General features: G+C 36.5%; 2 long non-coding RNA genes across 4 annotated transcripts in view; both read right to left on the minus strand.

The window, feature by feature from the left end:
* The window catches only part of LOC121044768 (uncharacterized), a 184,468-nt gene that overhangs the window by 34,572 nt on the left and 127,562 nt on the right, over positions 1-22,334 (minus strand). The window lies entirely within an intron of this gene.
* On the minus strand, positions 1,818-11,505 carry LOC121044771 (uncharacterized). Its single transcript, XR_005797471.1, has 3 exons — positions 11,459-11,505; positions 10,069-10,110; positions 1,818-1,866 (listed from the first exon to the last, which is right to left on the minus strand). It is a non-coding gene; the product is annotated as an uncharacterized LOC121044771 (long non-coding RNA).

The raw sequence follows: 22,334 nt of genomic DNA on the forward strand, positions 1-22,334 counted from the left end.
GGTTTATGAAACCATTATCTAAGTGGAAAACCTTTGACTCTATGAAACTGTATTTGAAGATAGCTCTGCCAATAGCTTCAGATTGCATCATGAGGGCATTGTTAAGATTTCATATCTCCTTGATGATTTCAAAGATAAGAATTACAATGAACAAAAATCTTTACAGGGCAAGCAAACCCTATAAAAAATGCTATTTAAAATGTAATGTCTACTGGAATGTATTAATGTCTACAGTGTCTCAGTTTTACATATAACCAAATAACCATTATTTTTAATTATTACTGACTCATTTTTATTATCATCATCCAAAAATAAATGTCAGCAGAGTATAATTTTAAGCCAAAGAAGGTATTCTCTTAAAAAGAAGAGTAACTGATTCAAAGTGCTTAAATTAATAGGAATAAATAAATAGTATTTCATGTATATTAAGACATAACTGCAACTATAACCACAAATAGTGATTTTACACATTTTTTAAGGAGCCCAGTAGGACATTTGATAAATCACAGTTTTGGAAGAGGTTCGTTTTCAGTGGCTTCTTCTGTTTTTCAATTTGAGATTCTAGGAAGAAGTTATGCATATATGTTTTTATCTTCAAGAAGTAATAATCCAATTATCTTAAGTTTAGAAAATATCTAGCTAATTTATTTCCTTTTGCTCATATTTAGTATGTTTCTTTTTTTTTAAATTTTTTTTAACGTTTATTTATTTTTGAGACAGAGAGAGACAGAGCATGAATGGGGGAGGGTCAGAGAGAGAGGGAGACACAGAATCTGAAACAGGCTCCAGGCTCTGAGAGGTCAGCACAGAGCCCAACGCGAGGCTCGAACTCACGGACTGCGAGATCATGACCTGAGCTGAAGTTGGACACTTAACCGACTGAGCCACCCAGGCGCCCCCCGTATGTTTTCTTTGTAACCTTCTTAACACTCCTCAGGATAATTCAAGGAACCAGAGGGAATACACTGTGAGACTTGAGATTTGAAACACATAAGCATGTCAATGAGACTGGTATACTGATGGGTCTGTCTAAATTTAAAGCCCAGAAGGATTTAGGGGCGCCTGGGTGGCTCAGTCAGTTAAGCGGCCAACTTCGGCTCAGGTCATGACCCCACAGTTCAGGAGTTCGAGCTCCGCATCAGGCTCTGTGCTGACAGCTCAGAGCCTGGAGCCTGCTTCAGACTCTGTGTCTCCTTCCCTCTCTGCCCTCCCCTGACCGTACTCTCAGTCTGTCTCTCAAAAAAATGAATAAACATTAAAAAAAAAAAGAAATTAAAGCCCAGAAGGATTTATACATGACCATAAGCTATGCCTCAATTAAGTGCCTGGGTTTAAATATGAGTTTTAACCTCTGATAATTTTTATAATTTGAGTTAGCTTTAATTAATTGCACAGCCACTAACGAATCTACTCGGGATGTTGATTTACAGCTTTTTGGCTTAACAGTTTTGTTGCAATGAGAATAAAATGAATGATAAATCAACTCTGTGTTCTCCAAATGCAATTGTTACAAAGGCTAGGATGTTCTATTTTTCTCGGAATTATGTAAGCATATGATTTTTTTCCTTCTTGATACCTGACTCTTGAAATTAGCCTTTATCCAACCAGTTTCTTACACTTTCAACTCTACCACTCAGCCAGACCTGCTCTTAATCTCATCTCTGACCTCCAATCACTTGAGCTCATCTTAGTCTATTAGAATATAATAGACTGGCTATTCCCTCCCAGGCCATCCTGGACTGATCTCGTGGTTAATCATCTTAGTGACCTTCTCCCCACTTCTCTACATATATTTACTCTCCTTACCTTCTACTGCTGACCCCTCGTTGGCAGTGCTGTTGAGCCATCTGACCTTCTTTCTTTCTCCTAGTCATGGATGGAAAACCACACCCTCTCTGTAATTATACTCATTATGATTACAGATTTACATAAGCCCTGAAGCAACTCAGCAGGTGTTTGTTTTTTGAGCTTCCTTTGTTAATCCCCCTTCCTTATCCAAATAGGGACTATTCCAAACTGTGAAAACCACCTTCACATCTCAAATCCTATCTCTAATCTATTTACCTCTCACTCTTAGCACACAATCTATTCTACGGACACACTAATGGTTATCAATAATGGAATTTTTAAAACTCATGGAACTTTCCAGCACAATGAGTGAAATTTAGTGCATGAAATCAACATACACACACACACACACACACACACACACACATACACACACACACACACAAACACACACACAAGTTTAGGGTAATTCCAGGATGGAATGCAGACCATGAGAAAACAATGTAACAGTATTACAAATGCATTAGATAATCTCACAGAAAGGATAGAGGGAAAAGCCCTGATTTAAGTTATTTGAGCAACCAGTGGAGTCTGAAAGACTAAAAGCAAAAGAAACTACATAAACACTGTGTTCTACTTGATGAAATTGTTTCCCAAAGGAGCACATGTTAAAAGTTTTGATACTGCTATACACCTATATTGCGAATGAATGATTCAGTGAATGGATGATAGGTGGTGGGAGCTGTGTATCTCAATGTGGGTGTGAGAGATTACAGATTAGATACAAGAAGAGGCTATAAAGACCCCTATGGTAATGGAGTAGAGTTGCAGACAGCAGTATGAACTCAGGTGCATAGTAGCAGTAGGAGAAGCATTGTGCAGGCAGAAAGGAAACCAGTTATATTGATAATTGATATCACCACCTTTATTTTCTCACCTCCTACTACATCATCAACCCATAATAGGATTTCTAAGAACACTGTCCTCGTAAATATTTTGTTTCAATTGTCAACAATTATTTACTAATTACCAAATCCTATGTCATATCTTTAGTATTAAATCTACTTGACCTCTCTTCATTTAGCGGTACTGACCAGTCTTGAGCGTGCACGTGCACGCAGGGTGTGTGTGTGTGTGTGTGTGTGTGTGTGTGTGTAAGTCCTGGTTTATCCCTTCTTAATAATTTTACTTCTCTTTCTTTTCTATAAATAAGATTGTTTCCAAGATTTTCTTCAAGCAAATCTTTTTTTCCTTGAAAAATGTCATTCCTTTATCTGGTTCTAAAATCATCTAGTTTCTGGGGTGCCTGGGTTACTCAACTCAGTAAGTTGAGTTTCTGTCTTTTGATTTTGGCTCAGGTCATGATCCTAGAGATGTGGGATTGAGCCCCCATCAGGCTCCACACCTGGAGCATGGAGTCTGCTTAATATTCTTTCTCTGTCTCTCTATCTCTCTCTCTCCCTCCCTCTGCCCCACTCCCTCCATCTCTCTCTCTCTCAGAACACACACACACACACACACACACACACACACAAAACAAACATCTATTTTCTTATTCCCAGTATAGGTGGGAAAAGTTCTTCTGGTGAAAGAGCATTTTCTGATTTCTCCAATTTGTAAGGAGACTTTTCTGTCTTTATCATCAGCTTCTCAAATTAATGAAATCAAATGTCTTAAATTATTAGAAAAATTCATGAGACTTTGTTGCAGTGTACTGATTTTATCATAAGCAGAGTGGGAAGTGACACCATCAAGATGGTGCATTAGGTTATTCTCAACATCCATCCACCTCACAAGAAGCACAACTAATAGCTACCTATAGATAAAACAACGTTGTGAAAATTCCAGAAGTCAGAGGGGAGGTGGAAACACCTCCTTGACCAGAGATGGAAAGGAATTGCATTGTAAGTAGAACAAACACAGTTTCACTTTGAATACATTGCTTCTCCCCGTGGGCCAGCACAGCACCACACCCAGTCAGGTGTCACCACACCCAGAGAACCCGCTGGGACCACAATTTCTCCAGTGGGAAAGACTCCAAGGTGGACTTCCTAGAAACATACAACCTACCAAGACTGAATCATGAAGAAATAAAAAATCTTAACAAATACTGAGTAGAGATTGAATCAGTAATCCAAATCTCACAGGAAAGAAAATCCAGGGACCAGGTGGTTTCACTGGTGAATTTTACCAAACACTTAAAGAAGATGACAAGCTTTCTCAATCTCTTCCAAAATATAGAAGAATAGGAAATACTTTCAAACTCATTTTATGAGACCAGCATTATCCTGACATTGAAGTCAGACAAGAGCAGAACAAGAAAGAAAATTATAAGCCAATATTCTTAATGAACATAGCTACAAAAAAATCTTTGAATAATGATATAGAAGTCTACTTTTTGACCTAGGTGCATTGAAGTTTGAGTAAAAAGGAAATACTCTTTACTGTTAAGCCTTTGAGATTAGAGGGTGTGTTTATTTTAGCAGACTCTACAAGTCTTTAGCACCTCAATGTAGATATTATTTTCAAAACCGTAAGTGTGTAAATCCTCCAATCCTTCTACCTGGCAATGACAGCTGTATTTCTAAAGCACACCCTATTTCCAAAAATATTTGGTGATTCACCACAGAATAACTTAATGATGCAATAATGTCCAAACACCTTAGTATGTATATAAGGTCTATAAAATGCCCCACTTTTGTCTTTTTGGTCCTGCTATTTAAGTCAACTGTCTCCTTACCTGTTAAAACCTCATCATTCCAATTAATTCACATTTTGCAAATTGTATATGTTCTCAGGTTTCCATTTCTTTTATTGTTTTTGTTCCCTTCTGGAATTATCCTTATTACAGATTTCTTCTTCCAAAAGGATTGCTCATGTTTTCGACCTCACATTATTTTTTTCTTGCAAAGTTCCATTTTGTACTACCAGTTTAAAAACTGAGTCCACATTTACACTTCTGTAACACAATATTCATAGTATAATGTAGCATTTATTACATTGATCTTAAATTCATAAATTCTCCTCTGCAAGCTTTTGAACTGTTTTAAGTTCCTTATGAATGCTGTGTTTATTTCCTAAGCCAGTGGGTGTCTACAGTAAACAGATATTATTTTATTTTCAATTGGAAGGAATTAATTTTCCTCTATTAATTTGAAAATTGTGATTTTTTAAGACAAGAATATATTGAATTTTATCTTTAACAATTATAATTTTAGGGCAAAAATAATTACAAAATAATGAGACCAAGAAGGTTAAGGAGAAGATGGAAATTTATCCTATTAAGAAACAAACAAAATTACAAGCAGTCCTTTCTGTATTAACAGTGCCTAGTCTGAGTATTCTTATTCACTTATTAAAGCTAATTCAAGAAATTCTGATTGATGATGGCACTGTTAGCATAATCAGTCGTTGTTTGTCTTCTGCTGTCAGGAAACAATGAAAAAACTAACTTCACAAGTTCAAAATTGCCTTTCATTATTTCAAATAATGCTGTTACTCTGTATTATAAAATTATTTTTGGCATTTAAGTACATTCTAGAAAGAGTATGCAGTAGCAATACAAAAGCTATGCACAATTTTCATCAAATTTAATGTGGGGGAAATTTGATAGGTAAGCAAAGCCAAAGATGTGTATAAAACTACATATCTATTTTTCAAAATGTATTCAAGCTTGAAACTTCAAAAGAATACATTTTTAAAAATTCAATAGACAAAGACCTATGTGTCCAGAATATTAAGCATCTTTATTTCAATAAGCACAACTACTAGATTTTTTTTCTTTTTGTTGTTGTTGTTGTTTATTTTTGATAGTTGTGTTAGTTACTAATGTCTTTCAAAACATCAAGGGTGTGAAGAAAATTCCGTAAACATGTGATATAGAGTCCTATAAGAGGATCTGGACTAACATATTTCCTGTGAGAAGCTTATGCAGTATATCAAATAAGCTCAAATATTGATCTTAATTGTTAAATACCATCACATAAAATGATTTCTCTCAGTACTACAGAAATTCGTGAAGATCATAAAACAGTGTTGTACCAAAACTACAATCTTCAATCCATTCTATTTATTTTTATTAAATAGAAAGACAGGGGCGCCTGGGTGGCTCAGTCAGTTGAGTCTCCGACTCTTGATTTCAGCTCAGGTCACGATCCCAGGGTGGTGGGATAGAGCCTCCCGTCAGGCTCCACAAATAGAGACATTCATTATAAATGTAAATAATAATTAGAAGGCAGCATTCTAGAAGAGTTAACAAGGTTTATGAAAAATACATCTATCTTGAAGCAATCTGTCTGGCTTTGTGAGCCAGGTTAGCTATAGCTCTTAAACAATAATTAATTTTTCTTCACATTGCTGTAGTTACAGTGGAAACTACACCTGTAGCATCTCAGACCCCAAGCCACCTGGCTTTGGGGTCTTTTCAATAATTGAGCTTCACACACAGGGAGAGAGATTATCCTTCTTATTTCAAAATATATTGTCTAGCTGACATGACACTATAAGTTTCAAGAGCATGTTTTACTGACTGTAAATTCCTATACCACCCAAGTCAGCTAGAAAACAGACCTCTAGTCCTGCTAGCCCGAAGGTGATTGACAGTGGCTGTGGTCACATCAGTTTCAAAGGCTATGAGTTTCTGCAACAGTATACAACAGCCTGGTTGATTTGCGGACTCACCTAGGCCATTCCTTGGGGATTCCCAGAAATACTAAACAGAGGGAGCTGTACAAATGTCTAGAATTTTTCATGAGAACTGAGCTTCAGATTCTTAAGTCATAGTGCACATTCTTGTCTCTCTCCATCTCTCCACCCCCCTGCCTCTCCTGAAATATTAATAGCAAGTAGTATTTTAAAAATGATCTGAAGATGATGTTCACCACAGTCCTTTTATTTTTTATGTATTTATATATTTAATGAATACACATCAAAGATGTATTAAATCTGCTAAGGGTCACTATAGTGCTTTTAAAAATTGTTGTTGATTTGTGTTTACATATTGCCTGATTATAAACACTAGATTAAAATTTAAAAATATTTAAGGAGGTATCTCAGTATGGTTTTGATTTGTATTTCCGTGATGAGGAGTGACGTTGAGCATCTTTTCAGGTGTCTGTTGGCCATCTGGATGTCTTCTTTAGTGAAGTGTCTATTCATGCCTTCTGCCCATTTCTTCACTGGATTATTTGTTTTTCGGGTGTTGAGTTTGGTAAGTTCTTTATAGATTTTTGGATACTAACCTTTTATCCGATATGTCATTTGCAAATATCTTTTCCCATTCCATTGGTTGCCTTTTAGTTTTGTTGATTGTTTCCTTTGCAGTACAGAAGCTTTTTATCCTGATGAGGTCTCAATAGTTCATTTTTGCTATTAATTCCCTTGCCTTTGAAGATGTGTTGAGCAAGAAATTGCTGTGGCTGATGTCAAAGAGTTTGTTGTCTGCTTTCTCCTCTAGAATTTTGATGGTTTCCTGTCCCACATTTAGGTCGTTCATCCATTTTGAGTTTATTTTTGTGTATGGTGTAAGAAAGTGGTCTAGTTTCATTCTTCTAGGTGTTTCTGTCCAGTTCTCCCAGCACCATTTGCTAGAGAGACTGTCTTTTTTCCACTGGATGCTCTTTCCTGCTTTGTCAAAGATTAGTTGGCCATACATTTGTGAGTCCAATTCTGGGTTCTGTATTCTATTCCATTGGTCTATGTGTCTGTTTTTGTGCTGGTCAGAGTGGATAAAATTAACAACTCAGGAAACAACAGATGCTGGCTAGGTGGAGAAAAAGCAACCCTCTTGCACTGCTGGTGGGAATGCAAACTAGTGCGGCCACTCTGGAAAACAGTGTGGAGGTTCCTCAAAAAATTAAACATAGAACTACCCTGTGGCCCAGCAATAGCACTACTAGGAATTTATCCAAAGTAAATAGGAGTGCTGATTCACAGGGGTACATGTACCCCAATGTTTATAGCAGCGCTTTCAACAATAGCCAAATTATGGAAAGGCCTAAATGTCCACAACTGATGAATGGATAAAGAAGATGTGGTTTATATATACAATGGAACACTTCTTGGCAATGAGAAAGAATGAAATCATTCTGCCATTTGCAGCAACATGGATGGAACTGGAAGGTATTATGCTGAGTGAAATAAGTCAGTCAGAGTAAGGCAGATATATGTTTTCACTCATATGTGGATCTTGAGAAACTTAATAGAAGACCATGGGGAAAGGGAAGGAGAAAAAATTAGTTCCAAACAAGAGAGGGAGAGAGGCAAACCATGAGACTCTTAAATACAGAGAACAAACTGAGGGTGGATGGGGGGGGGGAGAGGGGAAAATGGGTGATAAGTATTGAGGAGGGCACTTGTTGGGCTGAGCACTGGGTGTTGTATGTAAGCGATGAAACACGGGAATCTACCCCAAAACCCAAGAGCATACTGTACACACTGTATATTAGCCAATTTGACAAATAAACTATCTTAAAAATATATTTAAGGAGTTAATGTTTTTTTTAATTTTTTTAAGTTTATATATTTATTTTGAGAGAGACAGAGACTGTGTGAGCAGGGGAGGGGTAAAGAGAGAGGGGGGAAAGAAAGAGAGAGAGAGAGAGAGAGAGAGAGAGAGAGAGAGAGAGAGAATCCCAAGCAGGCTCCACATCAGTACACAGCCTGATGCAGAGTCGACCTCATGAAACTGTGAGATCGTGACCTAAGCCAAAATCAAGAGTAGGATGCTTAACTGACTGAGCCACCCGGGCACCCCAGGAGTTAATGTTTTAATAGGTAAAGAACTTAAATGCCCAGTAACAGGTGAGCCAAAACATGGAATATTGTATAGTGATTAAAATGCTGATTATGCAAACACTAAGATAGAAAATAACACTATGGAAAATAGCAAGAAGTAACGTTGTTAGTAGAGCATAGTTTCAATTATGTCCAAAATCGCAGAAAATAGAGTCATTAGAAACATCAAAGTAACTTGGGGTGGTAGACTAATGTTTGATTTTTTTTCTCTATTTTTCAAACTATAAAATTGATATATTTACTGTTTTAACAGTAAGACAATTGGCTGGAGAATAAAGTCATCAAACTGAAGAAGCTGAACATCATTTGGTAAGCTATTATTCATCAACAGCTATGGTTTGTACAGTTTCAAAATCCACTGATGGCATGCAGTGTGGTTTAAGTTAAAAAGGCTCACAATGAGATGTGGTGATCCCTGGTACAGAGGGTTTAACTTCACAGGTCACAAGACCATGTGTTCACTTGCAGGAAGCTTGTTCTCACATCTTAATCATTTTTCTACCATTTTCTCCTTATTATTATTTTATAATACCCACTGACTTTTCCAGTCATTTGAATCAAACGAAGAATAAAGAACTAAATATATTGAAAGAGGGGCAAGATTTTGGAAGTGCTACACCTCCAAAATCTTAAAGAAATGTATGGAAAAACTAATATATTCCACTTTTAAGTTGCCTCTGTTAAAATTGACTATTTTAAGACCCTATGGGCTTCATACAGATGCTTTTCACAGTTTGATTTCAGTGCTTTAGTTTTTAATGTAGCAAATTATTCAAAGTTCTACAAAATCAATGGCATCTTTACTCCAAATAAAACTTCATTCCATGCTTAAAGGACTGATTTCTAATCTCTGACTTTTAAAATTATCTCTTATAAATTATTTCACTATAATTAGCCATCTACCAGGCTTCAGAACCCTAGATTTTTCTACTATTTGGAAGCTTTTCCACTTCACCTGTGAAATAGGACTCTCATTCATAATTTTGTCAATGACTATTTAATTCCCAAGGTTCTCCATGCTTAAACTTAGGAACCAAATCCTCTAATATTCTTGATCTGCTGTCCCTCATGCTGGTCTTTATAAACCTTACCAATCTCTATTGAAACCTCACTGACTCTTCTTTTATGCTATAATTATGCTCCTTACAGTATGGCCTCCATTTCTTCACCTGATACTTCAGTGCTTATGCACCTGCCTCCATGCTGGCTATTTTTCTACTTATCTCCACTCCTTCCTCTATTACCAGCATGCACCTTGATCTAACTCAAGGATTCTCAAACCTAATATTGTACATACAGAATCAACTGGAGAATTTGTAAAACAAATTATTGTCTGAGACTCATCTCAAACATGTTTAATCTAGGGGAAGCCTTAAGCTATGATAAATGTAAAAGCTCCCCTATGTTGGGGTGGGGTGATAAGAGGTAATTCTAATCCACAGCCATGGTGGAGAATACCTATGTGCATGCTGTTTCCAGTCTCACCTGGATTATCCTTATATTCATCACTCAAGGCCCATGGAAGATCTGAAAAAAAATGTAAATATCTGATCTTTACAAAATTTATTACATCATTAAATATTGGAATTGTAATTCTTGAAATTTTTGAGTGGCAATTTCACCAAGACTGTGGTGAAGAAGACCCCAGTCAGGATGGTCCCCACAAAGACCAATAATTAGACAGCTATCCACAAACAAAAACAGTTCTGGGAAAGCTCAGAAGTCCACTTAGGAAACTTCAGCAACACAGTGGAATAATAAATCAGAGAATAACTACACAAAAGGGAAGGAACAAGAGTCCCATTCTGCCTACAGCATCCCATCCTCCAGACTGGCACTGCTCAGCACGAAAAGCTAACACCTCAGCTAGGAAGAGCTCCTTTCACTGTGGTGAATGTGCAGCCAGCCCAGCCTTTTAGGACAATACACAAAGGATGGCTTTGGTTCACTCCACCGCAAGACCTGCAAAGCTAGACTTGTAGACATTGCTAGGAACAAGAGAAAAGAGTAGAGGCCACTGGTACTAGTCGATCAGTAAAAGTGACTCCAGTCCCCAGTGACCTGCTCTACAGAAAACCCCAGCAGTTTTCACCATTGAAGAAAGCAAAGGCCAGCACAGATGCTGAGGACCTGCAGATTTCACCAGTTTTCACCCTTCTGTTTTTCACATTCACAGATGCCAGTCACCTGAGTTGCCCCCCTCCAACCCTCCACCTGCTCCCTCCTTTGTCCTTCTTGTCCATGTCCAACTGGAGCTCATGATCCTCACTGGGCAGCCAGCCTGAACCTCTGTAGCTGCTTGAGTGCAAGATGCCAACCTAGACCCCCACCCACACAGACCCTCAACACAATTGGTATGCTCAGCACTAGCCTCTCCACCTACGCACCTGCACTCTGCTGGCTTGATTCCCGTCACTGGCTTCCATGCCACATCCATACCTGTGTCAAGACCCTTTAGTCATCAGAGTGCACTTTGACAGCAAGGGCCCAGAAAGTTGCTTGTGAACCCAGATCTGGCCCTGTGTCCTGTCACTGGCCTATACCACTGGGCTCACGAGCAGCTTAGCTCCCCCAGTTTTGCACCTGCAGTAGGCCCTCTGGCCTACACTGTCGTGCACCCCTGGTGAGAACCTGTGGCCTCAGGAGTGTGTTTGCAAACCATATATCTCATAAGGAGTTAATATCCAAAATATATAAGGAATTCATATAACTTAATAGCAAAAAAAAAATCCAATTAAAAATGCACAAAGGATGTGAATAGACATTTTTTCCAAAGACATACCATGGCTAATAAGTGCCTGAAAAGGTGTTCAACCTCACTAATCGCCAGTGAAATCCAGAATGAGATATTATCTAACATCTTTTAGATTCTTACTATCACACAAATGAGATAACAAGTATTGGCGAGGACGTGGAGAAAAAGGAACCGTCATGCACTGTTGGTGGGAATGCAAACTGGTACAGCCACTCTGGAAAACAGTATGGAGGTTCCTCAAAAAGTGAAAAACAGAAACCCAGCAATTGCACTACCAGCTATTTACCCAAAGACTACAAAGGCACTAATTCAAAGTGATACATGCACCCTCATGTTTATAGCAGCATTATTTACCATAGCCAACTTATGAAAGCGTCCATGAACTGATGAATTGATAAAGAAGATGTGGTACATATTGTGGTATATATTTACAATGGAATATCATTCAGCCATAAAAATAATGAAATCCCGCCATTTGCAACAACATGGAGGAAGCTAGAGAGTATTATGCTAAGCGAAATCAGTCAGAGAAAGACAAATACCATAGGATTTCACTCATATGTGGAATTTAAGAAACAAAACAAATGAGAAAAGGAAGAAATAAGAGAGAGAGAGAGAGAGAGAGAGAGAGAGAGAGAGAGAGAGAAAACCAAGAGACAGACACTTAATTATAGAGAACAAATTGATGGTTACCAGAGGGGGAGGTGGCAGGAAGGATGAGTGAAGTAGGTGAAGGGGTTAAAGGAGTGTACTTGTCATGATGAGCACTGAATGATGTACAAAATTGTTCAATCACTATATTGTACACCTGAAACCAATATGATAATATTAACTATACTGGAATTAAAATTAAAAAATTAATAAAAAAAAGAATAAGAGACAACAAGCACTGGTGAAGATGTGGAGAAAAGAGAATCCTAGTGTGCTATTGGAAGGAATATGTATTGGCAAAGTCACTACGGAAAACAGTATGGAATTTCTCAAAAAATGAAAAATAGAAGTGCCAGGGGCACCTGGGTGGCTCAGTTGGTTGAGCATCTGACTTCGGTTCAGGTCATGATCTCATGGTTCATGAGTTCAAACCCCACATCAGGCTTCCAGAGCCTGCTTTGGATTCTCTCTCTCCCTCTCTCCCTCTCTCTCTCTCTCCTCTCTCTCTCTCTCTCTCTCTCAAAAATAAATAAATAAATAAACATTTAAAAAAATAGAAGTACCATATGATTCAGCAATCTCAGCTCTGAAAGGAAATGAAGTTAGGATCTCAGAGAGATATCTGCACCCCCATGTTCATTGAAGCATAATTCACAATAGCCAAGACTTATAAACAACCTAAGTTTCATTCAACACATGAATAGACAAAGATATAGTATTTTTTTATAACGAAATATGATTCAGGCATAAAGAAGGAAGCCCTGCCATTTGTGACAACAGGGATAAACTTTGACGGCATTATGCTTAGTGACATAAATTAGAAAGACAAAGAGAAACACTGTCTGACGTCACTTATATGTGGAATCTTAAAACATCAAAATCCTAGAAACAGAGAACAGATTGATGGTTTTGAGGGACTGGGGTCGAGAAAATGTAGAGATGTTAGTCAAACGATGTAGACTCTTAGTTGTAAAATGAGTAAGTTCCAGAGGTCTAATGCACAGTATGGTGACTATAATGAACAATACTGTAGTGTATATTTAAGAATTGCTACGAGAGTAGGCCTGTACTGTTCTCATCACAAATTTTTTAAAAATATTGTAATTATGTGAGGTGAAGGATGTGTTAAGTTAACCTTATTGTGGCAAACATTTCCCTGATGTACCAAATCATCACATTGTCTATCTTAAACTTACACATTGTTACATGTCAATTATGCCTCAGTAAAGCTGGGGGAGAAAAAGAGACAATAGTGATTCATGATAGCATTAAGGATTTTCATCAAATGACAATATAGTAATATGGGATATGTGTCAAATAATGTAAATTCAATCCTTTTCTATGCTGCATAAGTAGGGCAGAGTCCATAATGGGTATTATGCAAAGACACATGATCGTGGAATTTATAAAAAACGCATCTCAAAAAATCTTTAAATTTTCCTGTAAGGTGGTACAAACATGATTTAACATATTCTGTATATTTACAAACTGGAGTGGAATGAGAATCTAGGCTCTAAGTCACAAAGTGGTTGGGAATCAATGAAAGGCCAGTCTACTTCTTTTCTCTGTCTTCTTCTAAGCCTAAAAAGAAGTCTTTTAATCTGCTTTGTCAAAGAAACCATACCCTGGATACATTCCCTGCTTTGTCTTTCTGGGAAGTTCTTTTCCTGCATCTGCATTTTATTCAAAGCGACCTGGCAAAGGTGGAAAGGGAGTGCATCATAAGAGCATTTCACATTAGAAAGAAATGAAGTTCTGTTTCTTTAAAACTGGGAAAGGAGGCCTGAAGGTAGAAGTCAGATTCAAATATCATAAGGCTAAGCGTTTTGTTTGTTTGTTTGTTTGTTTTGTTTTTAAGAATAATTCTGTTCTCTAGAAGGAAGCCTGAAAAACAGAAAATCACTTGCTACAAATCTTGGGATACAAATTATTCAAAGCCTCATCACTAATCAAGAGAAACAGTACAAGCAACTTCATTAATGGCTTTTTTTCTTTTTAAATGACCCCAACCAGGTTAATGGTATGGGCTGTGCAGGTGGTTCAGAACACTGACAGCACATGCAATCATTCCCAGGGATTTTAGTTTAAAGACTCTGGGTTAGGGGTTGGGCTTAAAGAAAAGTCTCCATGTGATTTTAATATATAATGAGGGTTGAGAAAATGGGGCTTCATTAATAAAGCTGTTAGCAATAATATTAAATATTTGTGCCTTAAGCCCACACTAAAATATCTAGGGTATGTCTTGAATACATCTTATAATTCCAGCCATGTTTTCTAGTACCTAATAGGAGCTCATTTATTGTCTAATATAGTTTCCATGATTTTTTAAAAAATAATCACACTGATGAAATAACATTTATTCAGAGCCATCACATGTCAGTTATTCTTAAAAGAGTCTACTTTGTAGGCATTATAATCACCATTTTCTAATCACATGACTTGCCCAAGGTCAAGGTTATAGGAAGTCTGGTGGTGTGCAGGCCATGATGTAACAACTCGAAGCCAATATTCGTACTAAGAAACTGTCTACACCTTATATCAGAAATCAGCCAGTCAAAGCAATATTAGACATATGCATTTCATTGTCCATAAGCTCTTCAAAATCAATGTGTTCATGTCTGAATTCATGTCTTACTTCCACAACCCTGCTTTTTCCTCCTGAATTCACTCTATTCCATAATGACATTTACATGCATCAACACATCCTAACGAAAAATCTTAGAATCATATTAGGCTCCCTTATCCCCCTAACCACCTCTCTCCTAACATCAAATAAAATATCTGAACCTGTCAATTGTAGCGAACAAATCTATTTTGATTATCACTGACTCTTAGCCATCAATGTCTGTCTCCACCCCAGCTGTCAAACTCTAAGACCCAAGCCTCCCTCACTCTCCACATCACTATTTTATTTCTTTGCTATGACTCATAGGATCATGAATATTAAATGATCAAAATACATAATGAGCTTAGAATGGGTCCATAGAAAATGCTTAATAAATGTCAGCTATTATTATTCTGTGTCAAATGGATTTCATATAAACGCAAGAAGCTGAAGGATGCATGAAGAGGTTAGAAACATTTGTCCTCATCGCCTGTGAGAGTACACTACTAGGAAGATAAACCTTATGCGGAATTTCCCTCTTGTCCTAACTACAGTTATTAGAAGGCTGGTTCTAAGAAGAGCAGAGACAATGTTCTGTCATCTCTGATTTCTTATCAATATAGTTCTATAACACAGAGCCCATGCTCCCACGCTGCCCCAGTGTATCAGCCTGGCTCCCTTCTCTGAACCTGTTTCTGGCCCACTCTTTTTCATTCTCTGTCTGTATATAGGTCGAGACAACATTTCACTTCATCTCTTATTTCTAAATGGTCTTCTCTGGGGCGCCTGGGTGGCGCAGTCGGTTAAGCGTCCAACTTCAGCCAGGTCACGATCTCGCGGTCCGTGAGTTCGAGCCCCGTGTCAGGCTCTGGGCTGATGGCTCAGAGCCTGGAGCCTGTTTCCGATTCTGTGTCTCCCTCTCTCTCTGCCCCTCCCCCGTTCATGCTCTGTCTCTCTCTGTCCCAAAAATAAATAAACGTTGAAAAAAAAATTTAAATGGTCTTCTCTATTATCTTATATTTATAAATTCAGAAGTGATTTCAGTGGGACTGGCTGTATCCCTCTTTATGCCTCTATACTTATCCCAGGTTACTTTCACTCTACCCTACCAGGGAATTCCCATGTCAGTTGATTTTTACATATGGCTATGGAAAAACTACAGATCATTAGCATCATCATCACCAAAGGAAGTTAGTATGTACTGAGAGCATTTACTAAGTGTCCAACAAAGTCCTCAGTGCTTAATGAGAAACATCTCACTTAATGTTTACAGTAATATTAAAAGGCAGGCAAGCCTACTAGGTCACATTATAGTCAGAGACTGAAGCTCAACACTGTTAATTTGCCTAAAGCCACAGATCTAAGATGCTAGAATGAATGTGGGCCAGCACCAAAGTAGGAAATAATCGCAGGACCAGCTGGAAGTTGAAGGGGATCATCTGTAGAAAGCAACAGTCACAGACTCAAGTGAGTGTGTCTGGGGCAGGAAATATTTTATTTTAGCCCTAGTGTGGATGTGACTTTTGGCCTCAGTGATGCAGACACAAATTGAATAGTGGAAATAAGGCTGAATTGGAGAGTGCGTACTTCATCTAAGCAAGACCATAGGATCTCAGTTTTACACTTCAGAGAAGGACTCAGCGTAGCAACATCTAATTTTTCAAAAGCAAGCCATAAATTCAGATGGCCTGTGAAATCTAAAAATTTAAAAATACAGGCAACTGATTCAAAGATTCAAAAACAGTGTGAAGATGGAAATTACAGGGATTTATAAAAGATAAAAACAAGTTGGCCTTATGTTCCAAGAAAAATAGAGAAGGTGATATGAGTCCTATTTCAGTTGGTATGAATTTTTTTTTAACTTTTTAAATGTTTACTTATTTTTGAAGGAGAGAGAGACAGAGTGTGAGCAGGGGAAGGGCAGAAGAGGGAGACACAGAATCGGAAGCAAGCTCCAAGCTCTGAGCTGTCAGCACAGAGCCTGATGTGGGGCCTGAACTCACAAGCCATGAGATCATGACCTGAGCCAAAGTCGGATACTTAACCAACTGAGCCACCCAAGTGCCCCTGGTGTGAATTCTTGAATAAAAATTTCGAGTTATTTTTGTTTATTGGTGGGAGCTACTTGAGTTGTTTGTTGCTGTTTGTTGGATGGTTTGTTTTTTGCTCTGTGTGAGTCTATAACTGACAGAAGACACATGAAAGGGATATATTCAAAAAAGATTGAGAAGACAATGTTGTCAGGATTGTCAGGACTGGGGCACTAACTGGAGTGATGACTGAACAGTAGTCATGCCTTAGTAGAATGCCACTGAGGTTCACTTTCACTCAATCATACATTCATTCAATAAACAACTACCTTTGTAGAGAAACTGCTACATTCTCTGCAACAAAAAGATGATTTAGGCTTCATCCCTGTCCTCAGGGGTTTAAGGTTTAATACCTGAATTCTCTTAATCTGATTTGTATTTTCATCATGTGCTGTTTTCAAGAGTCCTCTAATTTGTTCCCAAAGCAAGATCATCTTCATTTAACTCACAAAAAAAAGGATGATCATATTGAATGTTTCATCGACGCTCCCCATCTACTTAGACAGTATTAGGCACGCATGGACACATGGTAAATCCCTACTCAACATTTTGAGTGTCTTTCTCTGGAGGAGGCTTCGTTCCACAATCTGAAGCTTCCCAGAGATAAAAGGAATTGGGATATAGTATAAAAAGCTTGAACTTGAAGTTTGTTATCTTGGGACTTTGAGCAAAGTTACTCTAACTCTGAAATTAAGTTTACTTATATACAAAATGAGTACATTAATGCCTGCCCTACAGGTTTGGGGGTCATTAGCAAAAATATAAGTAACTGGTTGGTAAACTAGTATCAGCTAAGGCAAAGATAACTTTTGTTATCACTGTCATTATTGACACCATCATCATCATCATCATCCTCATGTCCCCAGTATCTCCCAGAAAAACAGAAAACACACTCAGAATAAAATTAGAAGCACAGAATATTGCATTTAAATTTGAAATATAATTGTTTATAATGCTAAGTGCCAGCATTTAGAAGAGAAGTCAAGAATACGCAGCCACCTTTGAAAATGGGTTTGTGAAGCTATTACTGACATTACTTGATACTCCAAAAGGGAACTGTACATAGAGTTGGTCTCTGTTAATTGTAAATCTCTGTGTACTTCATAGATCTTATTCCCTAAGGTGCCTGATGCAAGGCTCCAATCGCAGACCAGCTTTTTTGTTGTTGTTGTTGTGCTAAACATGAGCTAGCCTTGAGCTTGGGGATGGGTACTGCTTGAACTTGAGCATATTTATTGAAGTAATCTCAGTATTGCTTCTCTGGCTGATCATACATTAGGTACTTGAGAGCTTCAGTGTGGAAACTGACCCTTTCGACAAGGGTTTATATCCTTCAGTGAAGAAACTTAGTCAAAAATAAATGAATTCAACAAAAACAATTTCGAATAAGGCCTATTAATGGGGGGGGGTGTTGAAAAGTTGTGTGCAGTTGGAAAGCAAAATAAGCGGAAATGTTCTACCCTTTGAGAAGGCATTTGTCAGGCATTCAAATTTGGAAACGTAATGGATAGAAAAAAATGGAAATTATAGTTGAACAGATTTCCAAAAAGCTGGCTGTGGTTGCTTCTTATTCTTACACGAAGTTGGAGGTGCCCACATTAAAAAAAAAAAAAAACAACAATTTTTTTTTTCATTTGAAGATGGGTTATTTGCCAAATTTTAATGTATGGGTAGTCCAAGCTTAGCAAGTGGTCTATATGCAAATATATTTGGATACACAGTATATGCTTTAACTTTTATTTTTAGGGTTTTAAAGAATTGATTTGGTCATCCAGACATGCCCTATTAAAATAAAGAAAATGTATTTTCATTATATTAAAGAGAATTAAATACACAGTGATATATAAGGATGAGAAAATAAAGGAAGATATACTAAATTCTGCTTGATAGATTTTTCAAATTATCAATGTATAGGACATTCAAGAATTAATGGTAGAGAGGAATATTAGGAATATTTGTTTGTTTACATATATACTGGTGAGAATGATTTACAAGCTTAGGTAGACCTAATCTGTTTTTATTTTAAATATCTAATATTGTCACTTAAGATTTTGATCTGCTCAGCACTTGCATAAAAGTGCTTATTGAATTTAGCCTTTGTACATGTATTAAGTGAAATTTATAAGGAAGAAAGAAGTATTCAGGATTGTTAAGCCTTTTTTTTTTTTTATTAGAAAGAATGTGCCCTAGTACATATTTACCTTTCAAGATAGACTATAGTAAGTCACAGTGATGAAAAGAAACAAGGCTCTATAAAACGCATTAAGAGGGGATCAATTCTCTGCCAGAACATCATGGATGCTGGGTCGTTCACTATGTCAATAAAAACATAACCACATCTCAAAGGATTTTCTATTGTTACAGTGGTCTACAAATCTATGTGAAAGGCTTAGATAGAGACAAAACATGCCTGCTGTGCTCCTGTATTACCAGTCTCAGAGCTCTGCAAACCGTGTTTACTCTAATTACTACAAAATAATGGGCAGTGTTGGGTTTAAGTTTCATTTCTACAAGTGTGCTTTCTCTGTTCCTTTGACCCTGAAATGTCCATCACGCCATATGGACACAGATTTGGGAGAATAAGGACTTTGTGGTTCCAGGATGTCTACCTAGCCTTTAAATCTTTATCTTATTTTACCCTTAACCCTTTTCATTGCTGTTACAAATTCAGGTTCCATGGCAAGAATGGATTTCATGCCACCTGAAGAGAGGAAAATCTTTTATGAGAAGATGTCAGTTGGATTCTTCCCTAATTTGAGCCAGGGAAATTATACTTGTTTAAATATACGTTGGAATAACCTAAGGAAAACAACAACAACAACAACAGTAATAGGAAGAAGCTGTTTTGAGTTTGTACCAATAGCTAAATTCTGTGCTGCCAAACTGAAAAAGAAACCATCACTGACTATAGTGACACTAAATAACAGAAAATAGAAGGAAGAACCATTAAAGGATTAGGCACGTAGTCAAGGGAATTAAGTTTAAGTCGACGCCATTAGGGATTTAATGTGTAAAGCATGTCACGTAAATTATGATAACTAAGAACCTCATTTTATTTCCCGTCTGTAAAATGAGCTGCAATTGCTGTTCAGTTCATCTTAGGTTTGTTGAGAGTACTAATAAAAAGATATTTTAAAATGGATTTATTACTGCTGGCCTTCAAAGACTACCTTGTTACAATTATAGGTCAGGATAAAATGCCTTCATGAATTCTGTGGGATGAAAAAAAATTACCACTAATTGCAATATTGAAATTATAATAGTTCTGGTGAATGTCAATCTCAGAAAAATCTGATGATTGCACTCAGAGTTCTCTCTCCCTTTTCCTCCATTCCCTCGCTCCTTCCTTTCTCTTTTTTCCTTTGTTCAGAAGATCATTTTGCTAGGATCTTGATTCATCAGATTTGGGGAAGAGTGAGAACAAAATGGAGTGAAGATATTTGTGTTTTAACCGTTTGTGACATGCCAAGACATAAACTGGGTCTTCGTGTGCATAATCTCATTTAATTTCCAAAGCAACCTATGTATTAGATACTATTCATTATCAGTTCAGTTTTCCTGATGAACAAGTTAAGGCTTAAAGAGGTTATGTAATTCACTCAAAGTTACACAGTTAATGTATATTTGATGCATGAACCAAATTCCAGTATATGTGATTCTAGAAACAAAGTATCATCATTGTAGTGTGTGCACATGGATGATCCTGTTCAGGGCACCTGCAGAGTATTTATTTGTTGACAGTTTTGTGTACTTGATGGCTGAATTAAGCAAGGCACAAGCTAGCTACAGAATACTCCCATATTAAGTATATATATATACATATAGGCGCACCTGGGTGGCTCAGTCGGTTGAGCATCTGACTCTTAACTTTGGCTCAGGTCATGATCCCAGGGGTCATGGGATCAAGCTCTGGGTTGGGCTCTGTGCTGAGCATGGAGACTGCTTAAGAGTCTCCCTCTTTCTCTCTCTCTCTCTGCCCTTCTTCCCGACTTGTGCACTCTTTCTCTCTCTCTCTCTCTCTAGAGAGAGAATATTGCCTAGAGAAGAAGGGTGAATCAATTTATTATTGGTGTGTTTTAACTTTCTATTGTCCCTAGTCTACTTTAAAAACGGTTTATGGACAAAATTAAAGATAAAGAATGCAGTTTGAGTAATTGATGATGCTATTCCAGATCTCCTTAATTATAATTAAATGTTGATGAAATTTTACGGGTTTTTATTTCCTCAAATGAGTATGTGAGTAAAACCAGGATATTATGTAGATTGGTCAATCTGAAGTTAGTAATAGGATCTTACTTCCTAAAAAACAAACAAACAAACAAGCAAACAAACAAAATATATATAGCTATAGTCATCTAGCTATCTAGCTATATAGCTTACTTTCTAAAGTAATGTATAACTTACTTTCTATATCTTACTATATATATTATATATACTATATATATACTATATATTATATATATTATACTATATATTATATTATAATATATATATAATATATATATTATAATATAATATATATAATAAATACTATACTATATTATATATATTATATATATATATTATATATATAGTATATACTATATATAGTATATATTATATATACTATATATTATATATGTAATATATATAAATTATATATAAAATTATATATTCTATATAAAATTCTATTGTATTTTGATATTTAACTGGGCTATGAGATGCACATCGTATGAAAAATCTGAATTTCACTTTATGATATTTTGGCAATTATAGGCCTGGTACTGGTATACAGGGTAAAAATAAAACAAGTCATCACATTTGAAATTAATTGATACAATATCTACAAGATCAAAATTTCAGTTGTTAAATACTGCAGTAAAGTAAAATGAACATACAGTAATGAGTTTACCAATATAGAAATTAATAGGCAATAATTCTCACAGGTAAAGATTTGAAACTTGATTTATTACTACGAATTTAAGCACATTGTCCAAGTAGTTATATTGAAATAAAAACTTTATTTCATTTCCTTGATATATTTATTGCAACATCTATTTAACACAGTAACTACAAGATCTGGAACAAATGATAAGAAAGAATATCAGAAAACATGATTTTTAAAAATGTTAAAAGTACAAAAATAGTACAGTTGCTTAAAATGTTGAAATACACATTGTAATCCATAAAAAGTTAATTTGCCTGTTTTGTTCCAACACCACCTAAGAAAACTAAAGGTTAACAATTTGATGTTTATACCTCTAAAGTTTCAAATATGCACATTAAAATATTTTAAATATTTAATTATTTTTATAATCATGGAATCATGTGATTCCAAGTATTTCTAATTTTTAGTGAAAAAAATCATAGACAGTATTTACTTTTAGTTTATATGAACATAAACTATTCTTTTTCTAGCTCATAGTGTTGGAACACTTTGGTTGTATAAAAATTGATTTAATTATTCCCTGTATTGATAGATATTTAGGTAGCTTGTAATCCTATAATGGACATCCTTGAAAATACCTCATTTTGTAACTTTTGCTAGCTTAATGGTTTTGTTCATCACAAAAATGTTCATAGGTACATCAGATTGACCTTGAAAACTGTTTCTACTCATTTACTAATATTTTTTATGACTTCCATTCTTGTCCTAAGAAACAATGCCTTC

The sequence above is a fragment of the Herpailurus yagouaroundi genome, unplaced genomic scaffold, assembly GCF_014898765.1.
Source record: "Herpailurus yagouaroundi ecotype Mexico unplaced genomic scaffold, PumYag 189, whole genome shotgun sequence".
NCBI lineage: Eukaryota > Metazoa > Chordata > Mammalia > Carnivora > Felidae > Herpailurus > Herpailurus yagouaroundi.